General features: G+C 49.4%; 1 long non-coding RNA gene across 3 annotated transcripts; it reads right to left on the reverse strand.

Moving 5' to 3' along the window:
• Positions 1–10024: 10024 nt before the first annotated feature.
• Positions 10025–13534, reverse strand: LOC125508210 (uncharacterized). Of its 3 annotated transcripts, XR_007283259.2 has the most exons (4): positions 13109–13533; positions 11347–12610; positions 10879–11236; positions 10025–10353 (listed from the first exon to the last, which is right to left on the reverse strand). It is a non-coding gene; the product is annotated as an uncharacterized LOC125508210 (long non-coding RNA). The 3 variants fall into 3 exon arrangements; XR_015604223.1 differs by having other exon boundaries at positions 10025–11236; positions 11347–12607; positions 13109–13534; XR_015604221.1 differs by having other exon boundaries at positions 10025–11236; positions 13109–13534.
• Between the last annotated feature and the right edge of the window lie 12439 nt (positions 13535–25973).

The following is a 25973-nucleotide window of genomic DNA, read 5'->3' on the forward strand; positions in this document are numbered from 1 at the left end:
GGAGCCCGAACTTCCAAGATCAGAAACTCTCCTGCCCCGGGGTCTCAGATTGGGTCAAGGTCCGGACTTAAATCCACCCACCCACCCAGATACAAACGATCTTTCCCACATTAGGCAAGCGCCCCAGAGAGACAGTACATCACGATTGGTCCAGATTCCTCCTTGTAATGAACAAGGTCAAGGACTGTCGCGAGGAAGACGCAATTTCGTTCTTTTGCAACAATTGCAGGAACAAGGGAATCCTCAACGCCATAAGTCGCCGTGACATAGCACACTTCGCTGACTTGGCGGCCATAGTACGGAAGTACTGTGCGATGGAAAGCGCCTGGAAAACCCAAACAAAATTTTGGGATAATTCGGCTCTGACAAAACCCCCAGTCCGAACTAAAAGGGTGCACTCTCATAAGTCGCCCGACTCAAATACAAAGAAGCAAAAGCCCACTACAGGGCGGGGAACCGTATTGGAGGGATGGCTTAACGGCCCCTGCAAAATTCATAGTACAGCGGATACCATATGAACACACAGCCTTAGAGCATGTTGGGTACTTCGGCAGGTGGCCAAAAGCGGTGAGGATCTCCTCATCCAAAATACCTTAAAGCACCTTCCCGTGGATAACAATACAGTATCGACAGCCTTCGAGACCTTCGCCTCAAATAATAGGCGTAAGCGAGCACTCCGCAGCCTTGCCGAAGTCTGCCATGTGGCAGCAATAAATCCATGGAGCGACACGGCTATCACCTTCAATGCCAGTGATGAACCTAAATTCCGAACAGCCCGAGCACCAGCCGCTTTGGTCCTCAGTCCGATTGTGGACGGCTTTCGGCTCACTAAAGTGCTCATGGACGGCGGCGGCAGATTAAACCTCATTTATGAGGAGACTCTTCAAAAAATGGAAATAGACAACAACCGTATTGAGCAAAGCAGCATGACCTTTCGAGGAATCATCCCTAGCCGGGAGGAATGTTGCGCTAGGAAAATCACACTAGATGTGGTATTCGGCACTCCGGAGAATTACAGGTCTGAAGAAATCACATTCCAAGTGGCCCCGTTCAGTAGCGGATACCACGCCCTTCTAGGGCGGGAGGCATTCACGATCTTTCAAGCCATACCACATTACGGGTACATGAAGCTCAAAATGCCCGGAACCAATGGAATCATCACTCTAGCTAGTGATCCGAACATAGCACTCCGCGCCGAGAACAAAACAGCCGCACTGGCCCTCGAGGCATTATCCGAAGCCCTTGTGGCGGAGGAGTTAACCGTGCTGCGCTCCACAGTGGGCAGGGACGACATGATACTAGACAAAAGATCCAAGTCCACCTCCTTTAAACCGGCGGATGAAATAGTCAAATTCCAAGTCCATCCAACGCACCCCACAAAAACAGCATCCATCGGGGCATAGTTAAACCCCACCGTAGACGCCTCACTACGGGAGTTCCTGCGCGAGAATTGGGACATATTCGCCTGGCATCCTTCAGACATGCCAGGAATCCCACGCAAGCTGGCCGAGCATAGCCTTAACATTCTAAAAGGATTCAAGCCGCTCAAGCAGACTCTTCGGCGTTTCTCCAAATTTAAGCAACAAGCCATGGGAGAGGAGCTAGCCAAGTTACTGGAGGCCAGATTCATTAGAGAAATAAAGCATCTGGACTGGCTAGCAAACCTGGTGATGGTGCCAAAGAAGGACAAATCCTGGCGCCTATGCATCGACTTCAAGGACCTTAATAAGGCATGCCCAAAGGATCCCTCCCCCCTCCCTCGCATCGATCAAATTATCAACGGTACCTCAAGACACGACTCATTGTGCTTCCTCGATGCATACTCCGGTTACCACCAAATTAAGATGGCGGAGTCCGATCAAGCCACAACGGCATTCATCACACCATACGGCCCCTTCTGTTTTAACACAATGCCCTTCGGGCTCAAAAATGCCGGCGCAACGTATCAGCGCATGATTCAGACATGTCTGGAAAAGCAGATTGGCAAAACAGTGGAGGCATACGTCGACGATGTGGTCGTTAAAACCAGACACATCGACTCCTTAATAGATGACTTGAGGCTCACGTTCGACAATCTCCGAACATACGACATTAAGCTCAATCAGGAAAAATGCGTTTTTGGCGTACCCGCTGGAAAGCTCTTGGGCTTTATCGTCTCCAGCAGAGGAATTGAGGCAAATCCAGCTAAGATCCGGGCTCTGTCGCAGTTGGCTATCCCGACTGACCTCAAGCAAATCCAGAAGTTAACTGGATGTGTGGTGGACTTAAGCCGCTTCATCTCCCGATTAGGAGAAAAGGCACTCCCCCTTTATCACCTTCTTCGGCGCACCGAACACTTCGAGTGGACGGACGCAGCCACGGCCGGATTGGAAGAAATAAAAGCCATCCTGGCCACCAACCCAATCTTGGCCACGCCAAATGTCGGTGAACCAATGCTATTATACATAGCGGCAACTCACCAAGTTGTAAGCGCAGTGCTCGTCGTCGAACGAGAGACAGACGGACATAAATTCCCACTTCAAAAGCTGGTATGTCATGTATCCACTGTCCTCACTCCATGCAAATCAAGGTACCCACATTATCAAAAGATAGCATACGCGGTATTCATGGCATCCCAGAAATTACGACACTACTTTCAAGAGTGTTCAATTACGGTGGCCTCCGAAGTACCACTCAACAATATAATAAACAACCGCGACGCCACGGGCCGGATTGCCAAATGGGCTATCGAGCTCCTCCTGTTCGACATAACATATAAACCATGGCGAGCCATTAAGTCGCAAGTACTGGCCGATTTCATCGCCGAATGGACAGAAGCCGAACTCCCTAAAGAGTACAACGCGTACTCCAATTGGATCATGCACTTCGACGGCTCTAAAATGCTGGCTGGTCTCGGGGCTGGCGTCGTCCTGACGTCCCCCACCGGAGATACAGTTCAATACATACTCCAAATACTATACACATACTCCAATAATGCAACCGAATACGAGGCCCTATTACACGGTCTCCGGATGGCAGTTTCGATGGGCATTCAACGCCTGGAGGTGCGTGGGGATTCAAACCTCGCAATATCCCAAATAAATGGAGACTACGATGCCAATTATCTGAAAATGGCGGCATATCGCAACACCGTCCTCAAAATGTCAGCTCGGTTCGAGGGGCTTGAATTCCACCATGTGGCTCGGGAAAACAACCAGGCGGCGGATATCCTCGCCCGTATCGGCGCTAAGCGCGACCCTGTCCCACCTAACATCTTCCTGGAAAAACTGTTTAAGCCATCCGTAGTATGGGAAGGGGACACCGGCAACAATAGTCCGGACCCGGCCACAACACCACATACTGAACACTCTGACACAACCGGAGGCTCTGTCATCGAAATAACACCTTCAGCCCACGTAATAATGGCTGTCATCGCCCCGTGGACAGAACCATTCCTGGCCTACCTAACCAGGCAGGAACTACCCGAGGACCAAAATGAGGCACGCTGCATAGTGCGGCGATCTAAATCCTACAAGGTCCATGAGGGAGAGCTTTACAAGAAAAGCACTACCGAAGTCCTTCAAAGGTGCATCTCCGAAGAGGAAGGGCGGAAGCTTTTGGCGGAAATCCATGCTGGACTCGGCGGCCATCACGCCGCAGCCCGGGCCCTTGTAAGCAAGGCCTTCGATACAGGTTTCTACTGGCCGACGGCCCGAGCAGATGCACAACATTTGGTCCAACATTGCATCGGTTGCCAGCTTTTTGCAAACCAAAGCCATATGCCGCCTAACGCTCTCCAAACAATCCCCATTACTTGGCCCTTTGCGGTCTGGGGGCTTGATATGGTCGGACCCCTTAAAGGGGGAACCCATAAGAAAAAAATACTTACTGGTCATGGTGGATAAATTCACCAAATGGATAGAAGCCAAACCCATCAAAACGGCTAAATTCGGACCGGTGATAGACTTCATATCTAGGGTTGCACACCGTTATGGCATCCCCCACAACATCATCACTGACAACGGCACAAATTTTACAGCCGACAAGGTGAAACTTTGGTGCAGCAACATGGGCATCAAGCTCGATTATGCTTCTGTCTATCACCCGCAAACTAACGGTCAAGTCGAGCGAGCAAATGGTCTTATCATGAGCGGCATTAAACCCAGAGTAGTGCGGTGTTTAAAGGAATCATACATGCACTGGGTAGAAGAGCTCGACTCCATACTATGGGGGCTGCGGACCACGCCGAATCGCACTACCGGATACACACCATTCTTTATGGTGTACGGCGCAGAGGTGGTTCTGCCTTGCGACATAATTCATGACTCACCTCGAGTGCGCATGTACGAAGAAAAAGAGGCCGAGCTTGATCGGCAGGACAGTTTGGACGCCCTGGAGGAGGAGCGTGACGTGGCAAAGGCCCGTTCCGCATTCTATCAGCAACATGCTTGAAGGTATCAAAGCAGAGAAGTATGGGCCAAAACCTATAACGTTGGCGAACTAGTTATACGCCTGCCGGAGAAGAAAAAGAACAAGCTCAAGCCCAAATGGGAAGGTCCCTTCATTATTGACCAGGTTCTGTCCGGTGGAGCGTACCGTCTGCGGGATGCATCGGATAATCGACTCGAGCCAAACCCATGGAACGCAGCCAGACTCCGAAAATTCTACGCCTAGCGCCGGACTCTTTGTTCGTCTCCTTACCACCGTCAATTTTTTGCATATCTGTCTTTTCTCTCTTTCTCCCTTTTTTCTCTTCAAGGCCCTTAAAGGCTAAACTTGTGTCCCGGTTACACAATCTTGACGCGCTAACCACGCTCATTATACCTGGGGGCTTCTTATACAGAAGCTTAATCTAACTATTTTCCTGGGCTTTATGTCCCACACATGTGTTATTCTTCCGCATGTACCTTTTTTCGCCATTATATGCATTGATATGACTTAAGTTTTGGCCAAGCTGGGTTGCCTGGCTCTTGTATTTATGCCCTACGTTCCCGTTAATTCGGCTAGGGCATAAGGGGAGCACCTCTGCGATTGTTACTACCGGGTCAGCCGGATGTGTACCTCAGACTGGGTGAAGCCGAAAGCTAGCGTTCTTAAGGGAATATTCGGTCGGTGAATAAAAGATGACTTTTATTTAAATTGAAACATGCCCCCAGATGTTTATAGCCTGCGTCTCTTTTCGCAGTTCAGACATGCACATTAGGGCATGCGTACCCAGGGAAAGGAACCCTTAACGGAACTATTCTCCCTAGAAGATGTTTCTTACTACCCATGTAATAAAACATAGCTAGTTGGGTACTTGTCTGTTCAAGCACTTATGACCCCTACGCCTGGTCTCCATGCATACCCCAGTTTTTACATAACCGAGTGGGTATTCGGATACACTCCGGACTATCGGATTCAGAGGTCGGAGCGAAAAGGTCCGCCATGACAAATGATTTACAATCCGGCTAGGACATTACATATGTCACTTGAGGTACACAATCGCTAAGACTGATTAAATTCTTCTTTTATACCATCCAACAGGCTGTCTAGCCTACAATCCTGTTGGGAATACTTTGCGGCTAATTCTACTTGGTCATACACTAAACTGACGGGGATCTCCTTCCCATCGGGCCCCATAGGTCCGACCTCGGCCATATGGTTTGGGTTAGCTTTGGTATATCGCGTCTTCACCATAGCCCAGGTTCCCTTGCACCTTGTCGGCAGGCTGCTATCTTCCATAATCGGAAGCGCCAACGCGCTCCTTTGAGCTTCTCTATAAGCTCCCCCATGCCTCCTGGCGGGGACGCAGATGGCCACAAGGCTTGGGCAATACCCTGCATCACCTGCCGAACTTGCTCGTGCAGTTGTGAGAGCTCTGGTAGAAGATCACCCGAAGACCCAAGCATCTCCTCCGCGGGACGACCCGTCAGCATACCTGCATACATAATTCTGTTAGCTGGCTTCTTCGCCGAACTCCTTTAAAATGTTCGTTCAAGCACTTACTAAAAATGTCGCACCGAAGCCGCTTATTTTCCTTCACGGAGTCCACAAGCTGGGCTCAGACATCTTTCAGTTCCACACCCAATCGGATATTGGCGTCTTGGAGATTGTTTTTATCCTACCTGACTCGCGTAAGCACGCGCTCGCCAGCATTTAGCTGTTGATCAGCACGTGTCGCATTCACCGCCACGGCCTCCGGATTCACTTCGGGGTCATCTGCAACACCTATTGTTAGATTTGCATGCATGTTGTATACTACCTGGTACCTGTATTCTTTGAAATGAAAACAAGTGTTACCAGAGGGGCCCTTCTCGGACTCCTTCAACGCGGCAATAGCGGCCCCTAGCTGGGCCTTGCACTCTTCCAGCTCTTGAGACAGGAGGGAATTCTTCTTTGTAAGAGCCTGCACAAGTAATGATCCTTAAATCAGCTGCGTCAACTATTTCAAGTCTCAGGGGCTACTGATACATATAATCATCAGATTTTCTTACCCGTATCTCCCTTACATACTGGTCCGTGGCTCGGGCTAGACCATTTTGAGCAGCACGGATGTACGCATCTCCTGAGTTGAAGGCATCAAATGCCTCTTGGGAGATACAAGCATCACGGAGTACGGCCCGACGACGCCTGTGATTCATGGTGCTCTCCACTTCGGAATTTGTAGCGGATAGTCTGTCCGCATCCTCTGTAGGAGGAGCATTCGGCGTCCGCCCCGTGTTAGCTTTTGCCTCTATGTCCGGCCCTGGAGCCCGACTGGTGGAGGCGTGATCGGTAGCCTCTCCGGATATAGTCCGGAGAGCGTTTTTTCTACTAGGAAACATGGACGTCATTATATTTTAAGAAAGACATAAACCACGGAGTGAGGTTTTGTGTCATACCTCTGCGCCGGCGTCTCCGTCCTGACCGCCTTCCTTTTTGGCCTACCCGGCTTTGGTGCCCCTTGTTGGCGAGTCGCTGCGGGTTCGGCACAGCGTCCTGAAGGCCTTCCCTGTAAAACACCATATGTGTACGGTAGGTGACGTGCGTAAAAGGGGATCCTTTTGGGAGTCGGGACTCCGGTCTTTTCTTACATGCGATGCAGGGACTAGTCCCGGATAGTCGGCCGTTATGGCCACCATGGCATCATCGCAGCTCAATTGATAGAATTTCCTGTCTATCAGCTCCACAAATATGTCTGGATCCTCTTTGAGTCCGGGATCGAGGGCCCGGTCAGGGTCCTCCTATTGTGGAGGTGGGCTGTTGACCTCCCTTACAGCTTTTCGCAGTTCCTGCCGTGAAACGGCAAGGTGAGAATTTACGACAAAGAATGCGGGAAGGTTGGGAGTAAAGAGTGACAGCTCACCCAGCTTGGAGGGTTGTACATGGAGAATCCATCCCGCGGCTTAACACGGATGAACTCATCTTCCTCTCCCTTGAACAACTCGGACATAATTTTTGCTAAAGCAGCAGCGGAGTTCGGTCCCTTACGCCCGCAGTGGGTGGCATCATCTTCCCCGTTAAAACACCACAGGGGGTGCCCTCGATATTGAAGTGGTTGCACCCCCCGCATTATGCGTATTGACATAACCTCGATTATTGTCAATCCTGATTGAGCCAGCACTTTAATCCGGTCCATCAGGTAAAGGACTTCTCCGTTGTCTTCCTCCTGGGGGCTCCGTGGGTGCCAACTTCGGCGTTTCTTCAGAGGAGCATTGTTGAACTCGGGAAGAACCCTTCGAATAGGGTCTGGAAGAGGGACGTCCTCCATGTAAAACCACTCCGAAGGCTAGTCTTCGGACATCTTCTTCGGGGTACCGGACAGGTATCCGGTCTCGGCGATGCGCCATATTTCGGCTCCGCCCACTTGATAAAGTGACCCCTCCTGTGTACGGGGCACAAGGAAGAATAGTCTCTTCCATAGCTCGAAATGAGCCTCGCAGCCCAGAAACAGCTCACCAATGGCAACATAACCGGCAATGTGTAATATGGAAGCAGGGTTGAAATTATGCAACTGGAGGCCGTAAAACTCCAGGAGTCCGCGGAGGAACGGATGGATTGAAAATCCAAGTCCCCTTAGTAAGTAAGGGACAAGGCATACCTGCTCCCCCTTGGAGGGATTGGGGAAGCTCTCTGCTTGCTCCCCGCCATTAGAGGTGGCGAGCCTGGCTCGGACGGGGACCATATACGCTGGAGGGAGAAATCCCTGGGTCTGCAACTCTACTAATCGGCTGTGCGGGACGGAACACTTCTCCCAATCACCGGGCTTAGGGCTACGGGAGTGGGAGGAGGAGCTGTGATGGCTGGCCATGATGGAATGGATTTTTCCGAGCGCGCTCCGATGGATTCTCGCCGTGGGAGGATGGTGTGGATTGGATCCAAGAATCCCCATCCCTTTAATAGACGATTTATTTACCTGGCTAGTGGGGCGAATGTAAAAAACGCCCTGGCTCCTCGCATTCCCTCGACACGTGGAAGATAGCCCTTATTGAGCGCAGAAGCCAAGAAGTCCAACATTTATGGGAGCCAGACACTACTTAGCAGATATTCAGGATTTGGAGAAGAACCCTCCTTGCAATGCCGAAGACAATACCGCGCGCCGGACTCATCGTCATTGAAGTCTGGTTCAGGGGCTACCAAGGGAGTCCTGGATTAGGGGGTCTCCGGATAGCCCCACTATATCCTTTGGCCGGACTGTTGGACTATGAAGATACAAGATTGAAGACTTCGTCCCGTGTCCGGAGGAGACTCTCCTTGGCGTGGAAGGCAAGCTAGGCAATACGGATATGTAGATCTCCTCCCTTGTAACCGACTCTGTGTAACCCTAGCCTCCTCCGATGTCTATATAAACCGGAGGGTTTAGTCCGTAGGACAACATACCATACCATAGGCTAGCTTCTAGGGTTTAGCCTCTACGATCTCGTGGTAGATCAACTCTTGTAATACTCATATCATCAAGAATAAGCAAGCAGGACGTAGGGTATTACCTCCATCAAGAGGGCCCGAACGTGGTTAAACATCGTGTCCCCTGCCTCCTGTTACCATCCGCCTTAGACGCATAGTTCGGGACTCCCTACCCGAGATCCACCGGTTTTGACACCGACACCCTTCTTCCCCCGCGCCTCTGTCTCCGTCTCTGTCTCGTCTGACTGTTTACGGGGCGGCATGTGCAGATCTTCCCTGATTTTCTAATCTTGCAAGTCTTTTCTTGCCTTCGGCCCATCCTTGGTCTTATCCGGCATGTTCATCAGTGTCACGAGCAAGATCTCAAGGACATTCTTACATATGTGCATTTGATCAAGGCAATGAGGTGTATCGAGTTTGTGACAGTACTCCAAGTCCCAGAACACATACCTCGTCTTCCATACCTTCAGCAGCGGCTCCGACGCCTTTTTCATCGTCTTTCCCGGCGTGGGGCACTCCTTCCAGTTTTCAATAGCTCATCGATTTCGGCACCGCTCCGCTTACATGGAGGTCCTCGATGCTCAGCGTGACCATTGAATAGATCTCCACGGGTTGTCCTGTTCGAGCCATCTTCGATGCCCCATGTACACGATTTTCCCAGACCCGCCATCTTTCCTTGACGTTAGCTGCTGAGACGTCGTATCATCCATGCACTGCATGCATCTGCAATATCCATGGCACACCTGGCATGCGACATATCCGTAACCGAGATAGTCATGCACCGTCGTGATCAGCGCGGCTCTCATCACTACAACAAGAGCCCACCTATAGCAACGCGTTTTTTCGTATCTAAAAGTCCATATATGCGTTGCTAGGGTCTTTACCAAGGGTTTGGGATGTGTAGCCTTATCCAGTGTTGCTAGCACATAATGCGACGGTTATACTTCCGTTGGTAAAAGGGACCGTTGCAAGAGTACAACACATAATGAATTTTTTACAACACACATATACGTTGGTGGTTAATGTGCAGGAAACCAAATCTCATTTCTTGCAACAAAGAATTTGCAACGCTTCATGTGTTTTACATACAAAATATGAATAATATTTATATATTGCCAGAAATTAATTAATGCTCCACATAATGGTGATAAGTATGTATATCTAGTGAGAAGAAAAAAAATACTAACGGGAGGAAGAAATCATATATTGGAAAAACTATTTGATTACAATAGTTGATATTACAGGAGGAATATCATCCAAATGTGATGCATAATCTAAATATTTTCTCGACAATGAAACTTAAACTGAAAGCATCCGTCAACATCCCTACAACTTAACTATAAATTAACCGACGAACATCATCCTTACAACTTAATTAAAACTGAAAACAACTACCAGAACTAAAACTGAAAACAGCCAACATCGTCAGCATCGTGAACTGGAACATCATCATCATCATTGCAGTATACTTGCCACACACCCATATAATCGTCCACATATCTTCTGAATCTACAAAGAAAATAACAAAATGAATTGTTAATACACAATGCATTGACATGATGCAAATAGTGACAGGTTGCCCAACAAATAAGAAACATTACTTCTTACAAAGGGCCATTACTTGAGAAATATTAGTTGCCCAGCTAGATTATGACTATTACAAAGGAAAGTTGTGACCTGAAAGTATTCCCTTACAACTCAGTATACCACTTCAGGTCACAAAACAAACATAAGCCGACTCAGAGAAAAATAAACAGATGTGATTGTGGCCTAAAAGAAAGCCACTGATAACATAGTACCTACCTAGTTGGCGGGTTAAAAGCACAATAGAAACTGCCCATATGGAACAATGCAAGCCGAACTATGACAGGAAGAGTTCACGTGGATAATTCAGCAATTGATGAATCAGAGTGGTGAGAGCTCAGTGGTCAGTTTAACAATGTACGAATCAAAAGGGTAAGAGCAACTAAGAAGAAAATTACTCACATTTCCGTTTTCACAAACAGTTAAGATATGGAGATCATAGACAGTTACCAGAAACATGACTACGAAGACTGCCATATCTTGTACAAATCCAATCGCAGCTCCAGTGGTCCATGATATTGGCCTCCATCTCGATAGTGCCGGAATGGATGAGTGCAACACCGCACATTAAATTACACACAACAATAGGTACACCATTGGTGATATAGGAGTACATAAATAGTTAAATAAGAGCAGAAAAGGAGGCTAAAACTGGTTAGATCTAATCTAAGCAATAAAGGAATAAATAAATAATTACCACAACGGAAATAGACTTAGTTGAAGGTAAAACCCAATGATGTACTATGAATGTAGAGACCGGCACGTTGAAAACCACTGAGTGGCATTGAGTATTTCTTTGTTTGGAAACCTGCGCACACACAAACAGTGAGCCTCTACTTATCGAATGACAAACATGATGATTAACAAAATCTGAAGGAAGAGGTTCCTGATTCTGTCGAAGTAAGAAGAGGTTCCTACCTATTAACAACAAGAATCCAATAGATCCCAACAGCAATGACATGAGATCTCTACTGTTAAAGAGAAGTCTGCGGCGGTGATGGCACGTTGGTCGTCGTTCGTCTCCCCTCTTTCGCTCCATCCAGCACACACTTATGTGGCCCAGTCCAGCACCGTAAAATCCTAATGCAATCCTCGCAACAACCACGCTGCAGATATCGTCCCTTCTCTCCTCCTCCCTCCCGCACCTCCTCTGATTTCCAATCATGATACAATGCCTCGACGGCTACAAGGCAACGCAATCCATCCATCCTCTCCCAACTCATCACGTCCGCACTGTTTATCTTGAGCTCCTGTTGAACTAGGCAAACTGCAGTTTCACCCGCATGCTTGCTTGCTGACGTGTGTAGGTCATTTGATGTGCTTGGTGCCGCTGTTGCGTGTGTGCGAGCTTCACCGCCATTGCTGCTTTACATCAGTGTGTCCTTGTTTGTCACTGCCGGTGTATATGTGCTTGCTGTGCTTGCTGCAAGATTTACTAAATGAATATTTGCACATGAACACACACAAAGCTTAGGTGTAGGTTGCATCAAAGTGGGGTATTGGGATTATGTTTTATTTTCACTATGATGTACAACGGTAGTAGATAAGTACTTTTTTTAAATTAGTACGTAGATAAGTACTTGGTAATCTGGTATACATGACTCCTCTGCATTGACCTGACACGAGTGCATATATGATAACTGCATGCTAAGAGATGAGAATCACATAACCAAATGACAAAGAAATTGTGTACTATCTCATGGTGAGATTTTTAGACAAAGAGGCTAGCAAGACACTGAGGAATTTAACTGGGGAGTTGCATAATAGATTTTCAAACCGAAGGAAGAGAATGACGTCAGTGTATGGAAATACAGTTGGAAAGTAATAGTGTATCCCATTTATCTTTAAAAAACAGTGTATTCATGAAATTGAATGTTTGTTATCCCATAGCAAAGCACAAGTATTTAGCTAGTAATCCAAATTGTGTAGAATAGAAATAGCATACAGCAATCAGTACAGTAACAGGCATGGAGAGAAGTAATTATCAGTGTTTTGAATCATATCAACAACATCAAAGCAACAACATAGAAGAATAAATGTGGATTATTTGTTTACGTGCTCACTAAAACAAAGGTGTATGTGCTTCCCCCAACAGGTCCACGCCCTCTAGTATTTGAGCTAGACGTGAAAGCCACCATTAGCAAGCTACTCCCTCCACCTAAATAACCTGGCCATCAGACTGCTGAAAAGTGAAATTGCAACAAAAACTTTGATTAGTAACTCATCGAAACTGCCATACATAGACCTATCAAGACTGGATCCCTCCTTAAATATTATGTGTAACTCTTGCAATAGAATATTTATGTGGGGTCCGCAAATATGAAGTAGTTCTTATATACATAAAAAATTGTGGATTACCTACTCATCTATCAAGGATTGATGAATTAGCAGTGTATTAGAATATTTAAATTTTTTGATGCTCCATTGATATCTAATATATAATTACTAATTTAATAGAATAGCGATCAGTGCATGAATGTAAATCAACAGAGATCGGAAGTCAGAATGCAGGCCTATCAGTGTTCGTCAATGAATTGCACAAGGGCCAAACTGTTTTGACAGGGATTAGCTGCAATAGAATCAGGGGTGCATACTTAGACATCTACAGGATAAGAAAGAACAGGGGTTAGAGAAAGAGGGGAGAGAGAGGGGACGAAACCAGCAGAGGGGATTCACTCACCGGACGAGAGGAGGACGACATGGCCACCGGCGCCGGAGACGACGTCCGAAACCCTAGCCATCGGGGGAAGGTCGCGGCTGGGCTTTGGTGGCCGTGAGCGTCGGATCTAGCCGGATGGGAGGGCGTCGCGGTGTGAGGGGACCTCGGGCTGTGCTTCGCGCTGGCGGGATTCGTCGCCGGAATTAGCCGCGGCGTGTGGCGCAATGAGGAGTTGCGCCAACAGAGGGAGAGAGATGGGATGTCAGAGGGATGGGTGGATGCGGGATGCAGCGGATCCGGTAGCCTCCGGAGCTGCGAGGTGGGAGGAGGGTATGGGAGGGCCGGCGGCGAGGTGGGAGGAGGAGGGTGACGAGGCGGTTGTTGGCAGCGATGTGGGAGAGATGAAGGGCATCGGGGGCTCTGTTTCTCACGAGTCCTTTCGTGCATTTTTTTTCTTTTTTTTTTCATATATGTCCCACGAGGTCAGGAGCTGCAAATCTGCAACACATATTTGCAACCTTTAATATGCATATCTATTGTGAATTTTAAAACGCATGGCTAAAATGTTGTAGATTGTGCGTTGCTTTACATGGGGTATCCTTATAGTGCATGTAGAAATACTCGCCTTTGTTGGCGTCCCATGTCTTGGCCGGTGTTTTCCATAAAGTGTCTAACTCCTCTTGAAGTAGCCGCAGATACAAATTAATATTATTTTCTGGTTGTTTCGGCCCTTAAATAAGCATGCTCATGTGAATGTACTTCAACTTCATGCACAACCAGGGGGGAGGTTGTACATCCATACAAACACGGGCCATGTGCTATGGTTGGTGTTCTGGTTGCCAAACGGATTCATGTCATCGGTACACGCGCCGAGCATGATGTTCCTTGCATCACATTTGAAATATCGATAGAAGATGTTCAACGCCCTCCACTGGCTTCCATCCTTGACGTGTCTCAGCTTCGGATCATCTCCATCGCCGGGCTTCTTCCTCTCCATGTGCCAGTGCATTAGCTTTGCTTCCTTGGGATCTACAAAATACCGCTGGAGACGGGGAGTGATCGGTAAGTACCATACAACTTTCTAGGGACATTTCTTCCCAACCTTCTTGTATCGAGAAGCATTGCACACCGGACAGCTTGATTTTTCCGTGTGCTCCTTCCGATAAATTATGCAATCGTTGATGCATGTATGGTATCTAACATGCGGCAGATCAAGAGGGCACACGATCTTCTTGGCTTCATCAACACTAGTAGGACATATATTCCCCGCGGGAAGAACATCCTTTAGGTACTTCAGATGCTCATCGTGGCTAGTGTCGGTTCATTTGTTTTTAGCCTTCGTCTTCAAGAGTTGGAGCGTGAAACTCAAGCGGGTCACCTCAGGATTGCAACCATCATACAATGGAGTGTTCGAGTCTACCACCAGTTGCTCCAACTTAGCCTCCTCTCTAGAAGCAACTCTCTTAGTACTCGTCTCCTTGCGAAGCAGTGCTTGAACATGAGGGTCCTCCACGATTGAACTTAGTATCGACGAACTCTGCTGCGTGCAGTCCACGTTCTCTCCACCGACATGTCCAGCCCCTTCTCCTCCGCCATGTCCGGCCCCTTCTCTGCCGCCATGTCCGGCCTCTTCCCCACCGCCATTATCGATCATCTCTTCCTCTCGCCCAGTGTCGTCATTGGCTGCCCCGTCGGCGTCCTCAACATCATCATCCTCATCTTTAATTATCCACCGAGTATAGCCATCCATGAAACCAGTCATGAGCAGGTGCACTTCGACACGAACTTTGTCATAGTGGCCGAGTCAAACTATTCCTTTGCATCTTCGACACGTACATAAAACCTCTGTTAGGTTATTTTCTTTCATGTCCTGCACCGCCGACTGCAACCACCTGTCCACCATCGTTGCACTGACCATCATGAACACCTGCACGGTAGTAATAAACAAATTGATTATAAAAATGCGTGCATGCATCAAAGTCATACAAAAATTCGGCATGACCTTCCCTAAAAATAGGACATATATAGATCTAGAGTTTGCCCGGAATTCGCCGAAACGGAAATAAATCGACATTTCGGCAAAACATAGGCAACTCAGAAGCACAATTTGGCATCAACTCACGCCACACACACAATTTCCATCATATTTCCCAATTATCATATCACACACACACACACATACACATATTTCCATTTTGCAAAAGCATGAAATTTTAATCACCTCTATCTCGAGATCGAGCACACGATGTGTGGATGATGATGTAGGGAGATCAAATGTGCACAAAGCTCTTCTTGACAAAGAAAGATCTAGTTAGGGGGCAAATAGATAACCTAACTAAATGCTACATATACCTATCTAGCTAATTTGGGAGGAGACAACTTCAACTAGTGGAGGGGGAAGGAAAAAAAGAAAGGAGATGCATTAATGGAGGTGGTGTAGTTATCTAGGAGTAATGAAGAGAGAGAAAGGTAGGTAGAAGAGGGAAAGTAATGGGGGGAGAAGTATTGAGGAAGAAGAAGAGTGAGAGAGGGAGGATGTGGGAGGGGAAAGGGAGGATAGGGAGATGGGGAGGGAGAGGTGGAAAAAGGTGGTGGGTACTGCGTGTTAGCAGTAGCGCGGTAACAAAAACGCGCTGCTGCTAAGAGCGTAGCAGCAGCGCGCTTTCCTATCACGCGCTACTGCTAAACAGGCCAACCGTGTGGACAATTTCAAAATTAGCAGCAGCGACGTGACTAAAAAGCGTGCTACTACTACGGCGTTAGCAGTAGCGTGCTTCTTGACGCCGCGCTGTTGGTAAACTTAGGTCGTTGTGTACTGTCGATGGATTTTTGTAGCAACGCTATTTAGACATCACACACTACTGCTAAGTTTACATCAGTAGCGCGCTTTCCCTAACCGCGCTGCTACTAATTAGCAGCATCGCCTCTTTTTGTGCCGCGCTGCTGCTAAGATTATGTGTATAATGTTTTCCCTACTAGTGTAAGCATATACAATAGTACAATGTTATACATGAAAGTTAATTGCATGGTGCATCCAAAAATATTTGTTCTGCATTGTGAATGTTTATATATTCTCCTAAAATATTAGTCACGGGAAAGAGAAACTAAGGGCATATCTGTCCCTGTGTCCACCGGACATCCCCTCTTTCTACACCATTTTCACGTACGCACACAAACTATCTCTCGGCCCTCTAAAAGTATGCATGCCCACGGCACATTCACGCATGACGGTCACTGTATTTCAAGCTAAAGCACTATACGGTCACTGGAGTTCAGAATATGCTCCTTACGGTCACCGTATACATTCTCGTGGTGATCATACGATATCTAGCTCACGATACATCTTCGTATTTTCTTGATGACACTGACGGACATTGCATTTGATGCGTGCTCCGTATTTTCTTGACGACACTTACAGTCATAGTATTTGAAGCGAAAGCATGCTATGATCACTGGACTTCAGAATAAGCTCATCACGGTCTCCACATACATTATGTCATGCTAACCAACATGCGGTTGGATGGTTAGGAGGACAGTGGTTTCTCGAGCCCACCAGGGTTAAAGTCCCGGTGCTCGCATTTATCCTGGGATAATTTTAGTATTTTCCGGTGATGTGCGTTCAGTGGGAGGAGACGTTCCACTCGACTACGAGGCACCTATGGTGACTTCATAAAATCTCAAGATCATATGCTGGCTCACTCTCTTGAAGGTGCTCATAGGTGTAGGGTGTGCGTGTGTGCGCTTATAGTGGTGAGTGCTTGCGCGTATATATGAGCCCTTGCGTCTGTACCGTGTTAAAAAAATACATGTCATGATTATATGGTCACTGGCTCACCCGTACAACTCCGTATTTTGTTGATGACACAACCAATTGACCAGTCAAACGTTCCACGTGGCGCAACTAGTGTTGCACCATCAGGGCGTGTAACCGTGGGGTCCACTTGTCAGCCCGTATATGAAAGAAAGAAATGGGAGTTTGAGTTTGTACCGTGTTAATAAAATACATTTTAGGGTGATCATACGGTCACTTGCTCACCATACAGTTCCGTAATTTGTTGATGACATGATCAATTGACCAGTCAAACAGTCCACATTCAGCAGCGCACATTACCATAGGGCCCACCCGTCAGCGCGTATACGAAGGACAGAAATGGTAATAAATTAGTGGTTGGTGGGTACTCAAAGTCGTGAGACCTCTGGTTGGCAGTCGGCGGTGGTGGTGGGGGGGGCTCATTGATTGGGCGGTGGGGTGGGGATCGCCAGAGAAAAAGCTCGGCACGGGGGGGCCTAGAGGGATGGCCGGCGCGGCGGCGGACCGGCGGTGGGGAGTGGTTTCGGGGCGGGCGGGGCGGCGTCGCGGGGCAGGCCGGCCGCAGGCGGCGGGGGCCGGCGGTTCGGCCGATGGTGGCTGGCGGCTCAGGGGGGTGGAGTTTGATGATAAACGGCTGGCCCTTGATGTCGTATCCAACGGCTGGAAAATCTAATGACCAGAGATGAAAAAGTCAGTCGACTGACGTGTAGCCTCACCTCGCACGTACACATGCACGTAGGCAAGACACGCATGCATGCAGACGTGCAAAACTGACATGTACACATAACGAACATACGCACACATGCAGGCGTGCAACACTGACACGTACACATGCACTCATGAACACACGCACGTATGCAGACATGCATGCAACACTGAAATGTACCCTTGCGCGCACGCAACACTCGCACGCCTGCATGTACACAACACATGACGCAAGACACACACTCAACCTATACGTGCATGCAACCTTTGTTAAGGACACGGATTGTTACGGGTATTAATCAATCTTATCTGTGATAAGCAGAACATTGATGTTTGCAGCGGTCTTTATGAATCACAACGTATCGAACGGGTTGCCAACATAGTAGACTTATCTACATGAAAAGGATGATTTCACACTCAATGAACAATCATTGGTTTATGAAATGCCCGCTTCTGACCGCCCTGGCCCACCAATGGTTCCTCTGCTGTGCACTGCCTGTGTTGGGTCACTGACATGCAGGCCATGTACTGAAATAGTCCACACGTCAGTGAAAGAACAGCGCGATGTCCTACGTCAAAGTCGAGGGCGCCACTCGCTGCACGTCCGACTGAACACGCCTCCTTACCGCATTCAAATGCTCCATGAAACCGCCCGTGTGGAAGCCGAGAAACAAACTCTGGACACACGTCTGTTCATGACTGGACCGGCATTAAACGCAACGCTGGCCGAGATCCTCCCGTCCGCCGTCTATTTAATCTCCTATTTAAATAAGGCCAAACGCTGGCTAAGAATCGCACACCTCCGCCGCTCCCCTATCTCCTCCTTCACCATTTTGGCCACTCTTACAATGGCTTACGAAGAGTAGTTATTCTGCACAAGCCTTTGTCTAGGTTTGTATCTCTCACACCCACCCACGTAGGTGGGGGACGTGCAAGAAGAGAAGAGGTGCACGCATGGCGCATGTACTCCCGTCTCTTTCCCAACCACACCCGGGCGGGTACACGGTGGAGCTCATTTCTGTACGAAAAGGCAGCCCACGTGGTAATTTGACCGTGTACTGGTTGTCCACTTGGTGGAGGGAGGATCGTCTACCACGGGTGAACAAACAAATTGTGACCTGAGGCGTTATGTTAAAAAAGAGGCAAACCATGTGGGGCCTACCTTAGAGGCAAGGCTCTATACTCTGGAATACTTTTGATGTGTCCCGTCAACTCGCAGAACGAGGAGAAGCTTGCTTAGTACGCCGTCTCCCCCGCCCACGGGCGCGGTGGCTCGCAAGATGAGATGAAGCTTGCTTACTAGTAGTAGTACTGTACGCCTTACGCCCGCTTCCTCGCCCACGCGCGCAGTGGCTCGTAGGACGAGGAGAAAAGTTTACTACTCCCTCCGTTTACTCCTCGTCCCTACTACCTTGGTTAGAGAGATTATCATATTGTTTGGAATATATATATGTTCTTTAGTACTCCCTCCATTTACTTATACAAGGACACTATAAAAAAATACATTTTGCATCTATACAAGGCCACAAATAGTAATTAAGACAAAAGTTACTACTCCCTCCTTTCCAGCTTATGGCTCAATTTCAAAATCTCTCCAACCAAGGTAGACGTGAGTGGTTGAATTAATTTTGTACACCTAGTGTCGGTGTCAAAACCGGAGGATCTCGGGTAGGGGGTCCCGAACTGTGCGTCAAGGCCGGATGGTAACAGGAGACAAGGGACACGATGTTTTTTACCCAGGTTCGGGCCCTCTCGATGGAGGTAATACCCTAATCCTGCTTGATTAATATTGATGATATGGGTAGTACAAGAGTAGATCTACCACGAGATCAAGGAGGCTAAACCCTAGAAGCTAGCCTACGGTATGATTGTTGTATATGGAGTTGGTTGCCTACGGACTACAACCCTCCGGTTTATATAGACACCGGATAGGGTTAGGGTTACACAGAGTCGGTTACAATGGTAGGAGATCTTGAATATCCGCATCGCCAAGCTTGCCTTCCACGCCAAGGAAAGTCCCATCCGGACATGGGACGAAGTCTTCAATCTTGTATCTTCATAGTCCAGGAGTCCGGCTGAAGGTATAGTCCGGCTACCCGAACACCCCCTAATCCAGGACTCCCTCAGTAGCCCCTGAACCAGGCTTCAATGACGACGAGTCCGGCGCGCAAATTGTCTTCGGCATTGCAAGGCGGGTTCCTCCTCCAAGTCCTTCATAGAAGATTGTAAACACCAAAAGTAGTGTCCGGTTCTGCAAAATAAGCTTCCACATATTGCCATAGAGAGAATAACATTAACACAAATCAAATCTGCTGACGTATTCCACAGTGCGTCATCACACTACAGCCAAGTCCTTTACTCGAATCGTTTTTACTTTTCCACCTCAGCACGTTTTGCGAGGCGGTTTCCTTGGCACGTCTTGTCAAAGCAGAGATCGTGTACCCCTTTTACGGGATTCTCATCAATACGGACGTGGGTAACCCAACCGCGCCATTTACCACGGCGCCTGGGAGGCAAGCGAGTTTTACTAGGCTGGTGGGGACGCACAACCGCATCCGCTCATATAAGGGGATAAGGATCCACCCTTTTTACCTACGCCTTCTTCCTCCTTTGCCTATCCATCTCCTGCGCACTCGAGCTCCAGCGCCAAAGCCCGCACTTCCCACCTCAACCTTCTCCAGCAATGTCCGGAGCGGGAGGCAAGTGGATGGTCTCCTCCGTCACGAAGGGCCATGTCAAAAAGCAAAGGAAGGCCGGATACTTGTCCAAAGACATCGCGCACCGGCTTCCCGAGGAGGGGCAGCTTCTCCCCACCCCAAGGCCCCATGAGAGGGTAGTATTCCTTCCCCACTTCCTCCGCGGACTGGGTTTTCCACTCCACCCATTTGTCCGGGGGCTCATGTTTTACTATGGCCTGGATTTCCATGATCTGGCCCCGAACTTCGTCCTCAACATCTCGGCGTTTATCGTCATGTGCGAGGCTTTCCTCCGCATCCGCCCCCATTTCGGCCTCTGGCTCAAGACCTTCAACGTCAAGCCCAAGGTGGTGCGCGGTAGCCAGGCGGAGTGCGGAGGCGCCATGGCGGGAAAGATGGCCAACGTCCTGTGGCTCGAGGGCTCCTTCGTGGAGACCCCGAAGGGGTGGCAATCGTGGTGGTTTTACATCAACGAGCCGCGCGATCCAAAATGGATCGCAGCCCCCGAGTTCTGATCCGGACCCCCCATGCGGCTTATGTCCTGGAAAGAGATGGGCCTGTCATGGGGCGACGAAAAAGAGGTGACTGGACTGCAGACATGCATCCAGTCCCTGGTGAGCAAGCCGATCAAGCTCGTCAATGTAGTCCAGGTTATGCTCGTCCGCCGGATCCTCCCGTGTCAACAACGGGACTTTAATCTATGGGAGTTCGACCCGGCGCAGCACCAAACCCTTAACAGGCTCTTCGACACGACGTATGAAGACGTCTGGAAGGTGCTAACCAAAGGCGCCGAGGCTCCCACATCCGCTTCCGAGGATCGCGGATACAGCTCGCAGCGTCACGCTAGCGAGGTAAGCTATTTTCACCTTTTACAGGATGTTAAGTTTTTTCATAGTTTGACTCTATGCGGGATCTAAACTCCCTCACCTTTGACAGGTTTGGCAGGCGCAGTCCGGATCGATTAACTGTCCGGCTCCCTTGCCCAAAGACCCAGCCCCTGCTCTCCTAGTGAAGCTGCTGGTTCCGGCGCCTTATGTGGTGCCGGAGAAGAAGGCCAAGAAGAAGAAGGCCACGGGGACTCGAAAGAGTGCCCGTAATGTGGTGATGTCGGACTCGTCATCCGATGAGTCTGAGACGCTCTCCTCCCTTGAGAATGAGGAGGAGGAAGAAGAAAACTCTCCCCCTCCGGCGGGGGAGGAGAGAAGAGGAAGGCCACCCCAACGGGGGAGGCCGAGGGGTCTAGGAAAAGGAAGACCCCTCCGCCGGACTACGCCCCCAACGCCGAAGAGGGCAAAGAGGAGTGGCCAAACAGGGCCAAGCGTCCGGCGAAATCGTAAGTTCGGATATCAGAATAACTCATGATGTTCCTTTGTTGCATAACTTTCCCTAATGTCGAATGTAATTATGCAGTCCGCCCCGGGCCGAATTCAACGAATCGTCGGGCGGCTCCCTGGACTCATCGGACGTGAACTCAGTTCCGCCCGCTGTCTCCCCCCGCACTGCAGACGACGCCGAAGTGGCGCCGCGTCAAGCTCCGGGGCAGGAGGAGGTGGTCCCGGAGGAGCCGCAAGGCAACCTCCCAGACTCCAGGAGTGAAGGGGATAAGGCCCCCCAAGGCTCCAAGTCCGGCTTTGTGCCGGACACCGCGCCGGAATCTTCAACAGTTCCGGACTGCGGTAGGCTAACTCCTTCCAAGAGGAGCAAGCCTTCTGAGCCGGCGGCCTCCGTCCAAACGAAGGTGCCGGACAATCTGCTGGAGGTGCTTGACGGCGCCTCCATCGACGAGGAGCACCATACTATTATGAGTACGGTGATCCAAAAGGTTCGGTCCGCCAAGAGCGGACTGAGTGAAGCTTGCGCTAGCCTTCTAACAGGCTTCGAGGTAAGTAAAAAATATATAAGAATATAACCGCATAGATAGTAGCCCCTGATGCTCTGTTTGGCGTTCGGAAAGAAAAGCCGAATAGAGGATCTATTAAATTTCACAGGAGTCTAACAACAAAGAGTCAATATGCGTATGCAGGCTTCGCTGCTAGCCACCACCGCACTAACTGCGGAGCTGGGTTCCCTGAAACAGGGACTCGAGCGGACCGAGCAAGAGCTCGGCCTTGCCAAGCGGCAGCTCGAGGAGAAAGAAGGTAAGAAATACCTTACAGAAAAAAGTGCCTATAAAAAGACGTGATTGCAAAAAATAACAGGATTGTATTGCTTATTGTAGGGGCCACGACTGAGGTGGCGACCCTCAAGCAGGCGCTGTTCGAGGTCGAAAAGAAAGCGGCCGCGGAGCGCACCGAGCGAGACAGACTTGGGGCTCAGGTCGGCGAGGTGTAGCAAGAGCTTCAGGCTCTCATGAAAAAATATGAGAGTTTGGAGCTTGATTCAAAGACGCAAGCATCTGAGCTTGCGGCGGCCCTGGAGACTGCCAAGTCTGCCAAGGCCAAAGCCCAAAAGGCCCTCCAAGAGTTGGAGGAGATGAAGAAGATTGCAGCGGGTAAGGCATTCTTTATGCAAAGCATAAATATAATAGTAAACTACTTGTTACTTACCCGAATCCGGAGCTCTCCAGGGTCATTCGCAGATCTTCCCCGCAGCGTATCCGACGCCACCGCATTCTACCGAGCTGAAGAGGGCAGCTCGACGGAGAAGGTGTTCTGGTCTCAGTATGCTGAGGCCGGGCACCCTGTGCCCTTGAGTGACCAGCTAAAACAGCTGGTCGAGCTCCACAAGGCGGCCGAACAGGCCATGAAGGGCTTCATAGTTCGGCTGTGGCTCGGAGAGGCCCTGCCTGGGAGCTACTTCGGGCTGGTGCAGCGGCTGGTGGAGGCCTGTCCAAGGCTCGAGGTCATCAAGCGCTCCGTCTGCATCGAAGGTGCCCGTAGGGCCCTTGCCCGTGCAAAGGTGCACTGGGGTAAGCTAGACGGTGAAAAGCTTGTGAGGGACGGGCCGCCGCCGGGGAAGGAGCATCACAAGCCCGAGAACTACTATAAGGATGTTCTTGCAGGTGCCCGCCTTGTGGCGGATGAATGTACCAAATATGTAATTTTTGAATGAACTCGCTCGTGTTTATCCTGTGCGCTGGAAACTTGTTCATATGCGCTAAGCAATGCTTATTGAATTTAAAATATTATTTTCTGTGCGGCCATTTATCAAAAATTGAGAGATGGCCAGTCGTCGGCTTCTGCCCCCACGCCACTAGTGCTGGGGTGTTCGGGATAAACCTGAGCGCTCTTTTTCCCATGGTTGGGTCCTTCGAGGGAGGCGCTCAGCACAACGAACCAGGCAATCAGACTATAATGCTTGAACACTCTCACTTAGCCATAGAACTTTATAATTTTAAATTTCGGCGAAGCCCCTAGTTCGGAAGACCGAGTTCGGGGCGCTATCCACGCCTTGGCTGGACAAAGCCAACTCCTCGCTCGAAGCGGCATAAGTCTTTAGGGACTCGAAAAACCTCTTGAACAACGACCGGTCTCTCGCCTCATCATGATAGTCAGTTTTAGCTTTCTCCGCTGAGGTGCTTAACCCAGCTGAACCGGGGCACAATCGCAGTGGTTCTCCTAGTGCTACCTTAGCCGATATAGCGGAACGTAAAGCACCAAAACATAGGAGCCGGGCAAACCCAACTATTGACCCAAATCATGATTCGGAGCCGATGCATATAGTGCTATAAGTTCGGGGTGCCGCACTTGTGAAAGTGTACGAACTTCTCACACCATAATGAGGGGTACTGAAGCCCCTGGCGTGTTTGCCGTACCATGGTGTCTGGGTGCGATCATGTCATTTAATAAACATATATATGAAAAGAGGATAATGCAAAAAATAGACAAAAAGCTATGCATTGTTTATAAAGAGGCTATTTATCAAAGCCGAACGATACAAATAGTGCGGTGAGCAAAAGATATTGGACTATTCAGTATGTCCTGACCAGGGGCAGGCCGCGGAATTGTATTTAAAACAGGTATACCGCTCGTAACAGAGACCACCTGGGAGTTCCATAATGCGGCATGGCTTGTCTGCTTCCCTGGATCTTGCATCGTTTGTGCGGTAGTCGAATTGCCAAACAGGTTGTCCGAAGTATGGAGTCCTGAAAGTAAGAAAAAATTAAAAAACAATCCGGCAGCCCCTAATATGTTTTAAGCCGTATTTTGGGCGTGCCATTATTGTGTCCCTTCCCCTGTGCCCATGGTATTTCAAGGGCGTAGTTATGTACGCGAGGTACTGGTTTCGCTATGTCGTGAAAGCTGGGGTTGGGGCCGCATTGCTACGCTTGCTCAGAGTGTGCTAGGCGGTCCTGCTGTGGGTTACTCCGGGCGCGCTTGGCAGTGTCTGGCTTTTTAATGGCCGGACTGGAGAATTGCCTGAGAAGGCTACTTTGTACCTCCGCTGCGAGAGCCTCCGTATGCTCCTCCGTACGGAGGGAGCGTTCGGTGTTTCCGTTGACCGTAATTACTCCTCGAGGGCCTGGCTTCTTGAGCTTGAGATATGCGTAGTGCGGCACCACATTGAACTTTGCGAATGCGGTTCGTCCGAGCAGGGCGTGATAGCCACTGCGAAACGGGACTATATCGAAGATTAACTCTTCGCTTCGGAAATTGTCAGGGGATCCGAAGACCACGTCAAGTGTTACTGAGCCTGTACAGTTGGCTTCTACACCTGGTATAACGCCTTTAAAGGTCGTTCTTGTGGGCTTAATCCTTGAGGGATCTATGCCCATTTTCCGCACTGTATCCTGATAAAGCAGGTTCAGGCTACTGCCGCCGTCCATGAGGACTCTTGTGAGATGAAATCCGTCGATGATTGGGTCGAGAACCAATGCGGCGAAGCCGCCATGACGGATGCTAGTGGGATGGTCCCTTCGATCAAAAGTGATCGGGCAGGAGGACCATGGGTTGAACTTTGGGGCGACTGGCTCAATCGCGTATACGTCCCGTAGCGCACGCTTCTGCTCCCACTTGGGAATGTGGGTTGCGTATATCATGTTCACCATCCGCACTTGTGGGGGAAAGCCCTTCTGTCCATTGTTTCGACGGCTTGGGCTCCTCGTCGTCGCTGTGCAACCCCTTGTCTTTGTTTTCGGCCCTTAACTTGCCTGCCTGCTTGAACACCCAACAATCCCTGTTAGTGTGATTGGCTGGCCTTTCGGGGGTGCCATGTATCTGGCACAAGCGATCGAGTATTCGGTCCAAACTGGACGGGCCCTGAGTATTCTTTTTGAATGGCTTTTTCCGCTAACCGGATTTATAGCCTTTGAATCCGGCATTGACTGCCGTGTCTTCATTCCTGTTGCTGTTAATGCGGCATTTTTGCTTATTCCGACGTGTCCTGCCACTTTTGTCCTTGGTATCCGAATTACCAAGGTTCTTTGATAAGTTGTTACTGCGAGCTAGCCAGCTGTCTTCTCCCATGCAAAAGCGGGTCATGAGTGTCGTGAGGGCTGCCATGGATTTCGGCTTTTCCTGTCCCAGGTGCCGGGCAAGCCACTCGTCGCGGATGTTATGCTTGAAGGCTGCTAGGGCCTCTGCGTCCGGACAGTCGACTATCTGGTTTTTCTTTGTTAGGAACCGTGTCCAGAATTGTTTGGCCAATTCCTCTGGCTGCTGAATTATGTGGCTTAAGTCGTCGGCATCCGGCGGTCGCACATAAGTGCCCTGGAAGTTGTCGAGGAATGCGGCTT

Source organism: Triticum urartu, chromosome 5A (assembly GCF_056163025.1).
Source record: "Triticum urartu cultivar PI428250 chromosome 5A, HENAU_Tu73, whole genome shotgun sequence".
NCBI lineage: Eukaryota > Viridiplantae > Streptophyta > Magnoliopsida > Poales > Poaceae > Triticum > Triticum urartu.